The sequence below is a fragment of the Leptinotarsa decemlineata genome, unplaced genomic scaffold (genome assembly GCF_025532065.1).
Source record: "Leptinotarsa decemlineata unplaced genomic scaffold, Ldec_3_MD MMD2_P_RNA_scaffold_9, whole genome shotgun sequence".
Taxonomy (NCBI): Eukaryota; Metazoa; Arthropoda; class Insecta; order Coleoptera; family Chrysomelidae; genus Leptinotarsa; species Leptinotarsa decemlineata.
This window is the reverse complement of record NW_027412536.1, coordinates 15,321,418-15,328,313: the sequence shown is the minus strand read 5'-3', so window position 1 is coordinate 15,328,313 and position 6,896 is coordinate 15,321,418.

Sequence of the window (6,896 nt, the reverse complement as noted above, 5' to 3'; positions counted from 1 at the left end):
ATTAGCACATGGCTTCCTGTATCTGGATCTCTGCATACACACATTTCTAGGAATAGTAAACTGTTGTTACCTTCTTCCTCAGCTGCGAATTGTAAATGTTCATTGAAACTGTTAAAAGTTGTTAACGCTTCCTCAGTCCTCTCACAAGGAACAGAAAGGATCAAATCGTCCACGTATCGTTTAATGAAAGGAATATTGAAAGGGATTCTATCTTTTACATTCATAATTAAGTCGTCTTGAATAAAATTCACTTAAATGGGGGAAATGGTTGAACCCATTGGGGTACCCAAAATTTCTTTATGAAAAGTGTCCTGAAAAACTAGAACGTTGGAGTCAAAAATGACTCTTAAATAGATTTAAAATTTTGAAAATCAAGCATACAATGTTGGGAGATGACATCCCAGTGGTTTTGTAAGCTATCATTTATTACATTTAAAGGTAAGTTTGTAAAAAGTGAAACTACATCAAAACTCACTAGTACATAGTCTTCTGAATGTTTGTAATCATTAATAAAATTGCTAAAGGAAATAGAATCTTTTTCATAAAACTCGTTGTCAGTATTACATGACATAGACAAAATATTGGTCAACCATTTAGCCAGTTTGCTGTTAGGTGAATTTATTGATGACACAATGGGTCTCATCGACAGTTCAGGTTTGTGTACTTTAGGCAAACAGTAAAATCTAGGAGTTACTGCGTTATACCATTTGTGTGTGTGTGTTTTCATCCACCCTTTTATCCTTCTTAATCTTAGAAAGTATTTTGTTTGCTTTTTGTTGTAAGGTGCTAACTGGATTATGATTCAACTTTTTGTAATATTTGGTATCACTAAGTAATTCAACACTTTTAGTAGGGTACTCTTCTTTGAACATTATAACTGTCACATTGCCTTTATCACTTTTTAATACATAGATTTCAGGATGTTGTTTTAAAAAATATTTACATTGATCAAAAGTTTTTCTTAAAAAATGCTAATTATCTGAATTTTTATGAAAAAAATTTGTAATAATATTTGTACATTGAGCACGATAGATATCCTGAACATTTTTATCAATATTGAAAAGTATATTTTCTAAATCTGCAAGAAGGTTGTAAAGTTTAATTTCTTTTGTTAAGGGGCAAATTCCAAATTTTGGACCAAGAACCAGAAAACGTTGAATATCCAAAGGTATTTCAACGTTTGGGAGGTTCTTTATCTTTATTAAAAGTTTTCTGGTTCTTGGTCCAAAATTTGGAATTTGCCCCTCAACAAAAGAAATTAAACTTCCTAACCTTCTTGCAGATTTAGAAAATAAAGTTTTCATTATTGATAAAAATGTTCAGGATATCTATCGTGCTCAATGTACAAGTATTATTACAAATTTTTTTCATAAAAATTCAGATAATTACCATTTTTTAAGGAAAACTTTTGATCAATGTAAATATTTTCAAAATAACATCCTGAAATCTATGTAGTAAGAAGTGATAAAGGCAATGTGACAGTTATAATGTTCAAAGAGGAGTACTCTACTAAAAGTGTTGATTTACCTCGAAGATGCATTTCGATAGCCCTCTCCAATACTTTGGACAATAATTGAATAGAACTGGCCGATACTTGATGAAAATCCATATTGAAGAACGAATTAATACAGTTTATTGTATCATTTTCACTATGAAAGGTTTCACAAACACCGCGACACGTGTTTCGCTATACAATAGCTTTCTTAAGCATAAGTTTCAAATTTGAGAAAGCTATTGTATAGCGAAACACGTGTCGCGGTTTTCGTAAAACCCTTTATAGTGAATATCATACAATAAACTGTATTAATTACTTCGGACAATGTTGGTAAAATGCTTATTGCTCCTTATATTTAGTAAGACTAGACATCATAAGTTAAACTTCGACAAGTGCTCTGTCCCACATTTCCGGAAAGGCATTTTCAGTCAGACAGTAATTGATTATATGTGTAATGTACTGTACGATGTGTGGACAATACAGTTTGATCAATCTAACATTCAGCCCATCACACCCACAATAATTTGTTCCGATGTTACATAACGCTGTGTAGACGAACAAACCATTGCCCTCTTCAAAGCGAAACGATGCATTCACTTTCCGATTGGTTTTATAAAAATTCAAAGGTTCGTCAGGTGGTTCATCGGTCTGTAAAATATTTTTTAGTTGTTCAGGTAAAATGCGAAATTTGTCAGGAAGTATTTTCGATTCTCTTAGTGTGGACCACTTTTGGTTTTTTTAACAATTACTGAAACCTTTATTCACATAGTTCCACATATCTTTATGAAATTATAGTTTTTCAGAAATTTATTTCTGGTGGAAATAATTTCTTCAATGGTATTCGTTAGCCAAAAGGTTTTCGTTTAATAACTCCAGAGGTTATGAAGGGAGTAGGTATGTCTATCAAACAAATTCACGAAACAATTCACTGAAAAATTTTTGATGATTTTTGTTTTTTTTTTAATTACCTATTGGTAATCTACAGTTAACATATTTGTGATCAGATATACCACCCTTATCAGGAACACCCTTTTCAATTACGTATTTTTTGTTTGTTACAATCAAATCAAGAAGACTCGCAGTCTATTAGTTACTCTCGTTGGACAATCCACAATTTGATTCAATTCAAAAGTCTCTGATATATAATGGGATTTTTCAACGTTATTATTTTCAAAATCTAGTATTAGAATCACCCATACCAACAACTTTGCCTATACATGGATAAACTAGGCTTAAATAATTTTCAAAGGCGTCTCGCTGACGCCAACTAATGATATTTTTTCATATTGATTTTAAGTTATATTTATTTCAAAATCAACTGTAATCAAGTAGTAAGTCCCCAGTCATTCTTTATTCTCAAAAATTGATTTTATTATTTTTTTCACCTTACTTCTCATTCTGAAAATGAAACAATCTATATGTGAAATCATTACACTTTTTTAGAGACCTGTCTCTACAAAAAGTGAACTTTTATTTTCATTTATATTGAATTATATTTAGATTAAAATATTATAAGAGTGTCTAATGAGTGGAAATAATAAAGACTTTGATTATTATCATTATTATTTTTTTATCGTAGTATTGCGCTAGCCAAGCCCTATCCCCGAAGCCCCGATACATTCGGGAAGGCGCGCCATCATTATCAATCAACGAGCACTCCCCACACCGTGGGTTGAGTGATCATTGGGTCCGAGAAACGTGTGTCCTGAGCAATAGTAGTGAGCCGAAAATTTACAACTTTCTGCATTTTTCCGGCTAATTTTTTTGCCTGAGTACGGCAGGCCGGTATGATTTTAAGATTCGAGAGTAGAGAGGACATCATTACACCAAGGACTTCAAATTACTATTATTATTATTTTTTTGACCGTTGTATGCGCTGGTCAGGCCCTATCCCCTAAAGCCCTGATACATGCGGGAGGGCGTGCCAGCATTGTCAACCAAGCACCACTCCCCACACCGTGGGGTAAGTGATCATTGGATTCGAGAATCATGAGCCCTGAGCAAGCGCAGTAAGCCAAGACTGACAGCCTTCTGCATCTGTGCGGCTAAGATTTCTGCCTTAGTGCGGCAGGTCGATATGATTTTGAAATTTGAGAGTAGAGAGGGCATCATTCCACAAAGAATTCCAATAATCAGAACAACCGTCTTGACAGAGTGGTGTGGATAGAGTCTGCGGAGTTCGAAGAGAAAATCTCGATATTTTATCCGTTTTTCCTCCTCTTTTCGGACGGTATTCGTCTCGCCAGGAGCTGAAAACTTCACGACAAATATCGTCTTTCTCTAGAGGTCAGGCTTATTAGCTTGTATGAGCCTGAGGGTTGGAACGAATAGTTCCAATAAATTCGGCACTTATCATTCCCCACAACGGATTGAATATCCCTCGGAGCGTAGGGGCAACACCAGTGTCTCGTCAATACCGTAAGAGTATTGTCGATGGATATATGCCGAGACCGCATATGCTGAACATGCTGATAGTAACTGCATAAGGGTCTCGGGCGCCTCGCGGCAGGCCCTGCACCTTATATCAGAAACCTCTATATCCATCACGCGACTTCGGTAGACTAAGCTGTTGAAGACACCATCCTCGTAAGCCATGATGAATCCCTTAGTTTCTGACTTCAGCCCACTCGATCTGAGGAAAGCAAACGTCAGGCGCTTTGATAAGCCAAGGTCTCCAATGTTATTGAAGATGACCCCATGTATTGGCTTATCCTTGTGTTTCCACAAAAGTGAGGTTATCTCTGCGGCTTTTATATGAGCTTTTTGCTGAACGGGTTCCAACTCGGTGACGTTGATTATTATTATCATTATTATTATTATTAACCGTAGTATTACGCTGGTCGAGCCCTATCCCCTAAACATTCGGGAGGACGCACCAGCGTTATCAACCAACGACCACTCCCCACACCGTAGGGTGAGTGATCATTGGGTCCGGGAAACGTGTGCCCTGAGCAAGAGTAGTGAGCCAAAAATGACAGCCGTCTGCATCTGTTTGGCTAAAATTTCTGCCTTAGTGCGACAGGCCGGTATGATTTTAAGATTCGAGAGTAGAGAGGGTATCATCCCACCAAGGACTCCAATTAATATCATTATATTTATCATCATCATTATTATGTCTAAAAATATACTCACTCACTTACGAAGAATGCGTGTCTGCCGTTTTGCATATTGAGATTATCTACAGGGTGGCCCAAACGGAAACGTCCATTTTTTTCAGATACGAGACGCCAAAACATATCAGAATCACCTCTATGTATGTTATTTGAAATTTTTTCAGTATTCGAACTATGATTTTTTTCTGTTGAATATGTTAAAATCTAGAAACGACAACCGTTTGTCGAAACTTTTCCGAGCAAAGCATTAACAAAGTCTTATGTTTCAAAGTGTGATTACTAGCAATTCACCCTTCAAAATCAAAGTAAAATAAAAAAATTTTCATCGTTATTGAAAAATGTACGCTCGAACAAGGTAATATAATTCCTAAGATGAGTTTAAAAACTTTGCGGAATCTCAAGCATTCAAAATAACCAAAACAAATGATACTTATTAGATCACTAGTACTATGTTGATGTATTGCTGCTGTTCCAATGTTTTGACAGAAACAGAATCAACGAGCTTGGGCATGGGCAGCGTTATAGAACAGTACTTTCAAAAAAAATGCTCTACAGCGCCATCTAGTGGCGAGTTTCACAAAAATTGATAGCCTAAAAACCTTCTCTATGAAAAATTACATATATATGTCAAGTTTCATCACGATCGATTGAGCGATGTAGAAGTTTATCACTTACCAACCAACCAACCAACAAACATCCATTTTTATATAGTAGATTTTTCCTTTCGAAGGTATTGAGAGAAAATTTCCAGAGGTGGTTATTTTTTTTAAAATCATATTCCTATGGCATTCAGATACAAACTACATATTTTTCCGCTTTTCCTTAAGTGTTATCGTATCGGATGGCATCGTTTCTTTCCAATTATCTGGGAACTGAGGAAGAAAAATAATAATGATATTTTTAGTAAATACAGGGTGTCCCTGGACTTCCTCTTTTCCTCTCGGGAATGTATAGATGGGGTCAAAATATCACCAGTACTTCATATAACTTTTTTTCCTAAAAGTCTTCGTAACCAAGTTACGGGCCCTCGAAGTTACAAAATGAAAAATGTTTTTCTTTGATAACTTTTCAAGTGAATATTCAAAATCATCCAAATTTTGATAATTGACTAAACAAATGAATTCCGTCGATGAGCTTTTATGCAGGAGTCAGTTGTTTTGCTACAAAGTCAGGAACGGACTACCCCCGATGGTCCACACCCAAAACTTTGAAATGACAGATATTTTTCAATAATTTTCAACAAAATAAGGTTACTTGGACAATTTTATGAATAAAAGTACTCGTGTGGAAAGTCGATCGGAGCAACGAGTCTTGATAAAAATGTAGTTCTACTCGACGACATCAAACCCGCTCGTCCACCATTATTTGAAATGAATAATTATCAAAGCAGAAATAATAATGATAACGTTAATTCAACAACATTTATAACAGGAATAATACAAAGTATGCTAAAATGAAGTCGTAAACAAAAAGTACAGTACCTATATGGAAGTTTAAGTCACAATTGTGATTGCAGATATTTTTTCAAAAGAAATATCAAGTTCTGTAGATTCGTGGTGTTTTCAAACTAACAAGCTACTCTACTATGAAATATCGAATTCATTCCATATTTTGTATGTACATAATATGTGTGGAATAATCACGTTTCGTGTTGATCAGTTATCTGAATCTCATGAAACTCAACATTCGAATGTTTCAAATTCTTCTTCACAGCTAAACTGTTGAGGAGTTTCACTGATAATTATGATTTTATGGGAGAAATTCTTCAACACGAATCTAAATTTAGCTGAAAAAACGCACATCGGAAAAAATATTTACTATACTAATGAAAAGCAAACGAATGAACTACAAAAACGGCTGCACATGATCAGGTGAGAAAAATCCAAGGAATAATTATGTTCCATTTCTTTCACAGATGTTGACAAAAAAACCTTTTAGAAAGTTTTGATAAAAAATGAGAAACTGGAATGCGATTTTGTTTTGTTGAGTGGTGCGTTGTCATATGACTATCATTGTATTGTCAATATTCTATAGGATATTTTGAATTTTTTTGATATGGCCGAACAGTTTACATTCAATGAATATGCAGATATGCATGTATTTTATGGACGAGCATTTTGTAATGCTGCAGAAGCTCGTCGTCTGTATTCCGAGCATTTTCCCAATCGAACGGTACCGTCAAGAGAAACATTCGAGCGTGTCGATCGCAGCTTGAGGGAGACAGGTATGTAATAATTGATAATCAATTTGAGCACGTTGTTTTATTTCGATATTATTGTAGGTACAGT